The following is a 1,219-nucleotide window of genomic DNA, read 5'->3' as shown; positions in this document are numbered from 1 at the left end:
TAAAATACAATATTTAATATTGTTCTAAAACTACTTCTGATTGGTCAATGTGACTCCCCTTCTTCAAAATTCTTAATATATCGATTGATAGCTAACCCTTTTCCGATAATCAATATACCAAGTCGTACTCCGTTATTTGAATCTCCTTGAATGTCATCCGAGAAGATTCAGACCTATCCGTTTATTTATCATTGTTCAATATTAACAAGATAAAATACAATATTTAATATTGTTCGTGTAACGTTAATAATATGTTACATTAATGATTATATGATTAAATGATTATAATGTGTAGAAGAAATTAATGTGTTTTGCCATTGATAGTTATAAGGAGTGGAACGTAACACCTCCCCCCTTTAGAACGGAAACTATGCAATTTGCTTAGTTTTCGTCCATATGAACATATATGATCTTAGGTTGTTCATTTGGTTGTTTCCCTGATTCGTTTTTCAAACTCGGATATAATACATTTGTCTGTGTTTGTGTTTGTAGTTGTGTTTGATTTGTCGATTGTTGTTCCATTGAATTAAATTGGGGTGCTGATGGTGATCCTACTTCCAAATTCCCTTTCTCGTTTTCATCTGGGATTTTGGTATTCGCTGTTGATCCTGTCATACCGTCTGTGTATCTGCGTTGTCCCAAATGTAATAGGAAGCTCGTTAAAGAGTCCCAAATTGCTCCGATTAACCATAGGCTCCATCCATATATTGTATGTAGAGCTATTCCATGAAGTGTAGTATCTACAACAAACTTTAGAAATTTCACTACCATCCAGATTCCTAACAATCCTGCACTAAATGTTCCAAACCCGGTAAACCATCCCCAAGTTTTCTTCCATGTATCCTTGACAATAGTATTTATTGTTTCTTCGTCTAAAAGATAAGATATTAACATTCCTTGTTTTTCCATAGTTTGTCCTGTAACTCCTCGAGCTACGTTACTCAAGACTGCAGGTTTCTCAGCAGGAAACATTACATATTTCCTTAATTTTTCCATGTCCTGATCTGAATAAATTCCGCTTGAACCTAGGTCAATACTCTGATATTCCCAAGTGGGTTCTGTATCTGGTTTTAGGATCATTGGTTCAATAGCTCTTTGTGGATTTGGAGTAAATTTATACCAAATATTATTATAATATAATACATAGGTGCTACTATGTCATTACAGTCAATTTCTGTCCCTGTTCTTATTAACATATGAGTTCTTGGTGAGTTCTATG

Source organism: Cephus cinctus, unplaced genomic scaffold (genome assembly GCF_000341935.2).
Source record: "Cephus cinctus unplaced genomic scaffold, Ccin1 Ccin1_scaffold0537, whole genome shotgun sequence".
Classification (NCBI taxonomy): domain Eukaryota; kingdom Metazoa; phylum Arthropoda; class Insecta; order Hymenoptera; family Cephidae; genus Cephus; species Cephus cinctus.
Note: the sequence above shows the minus strand (reverse complement) of the source record.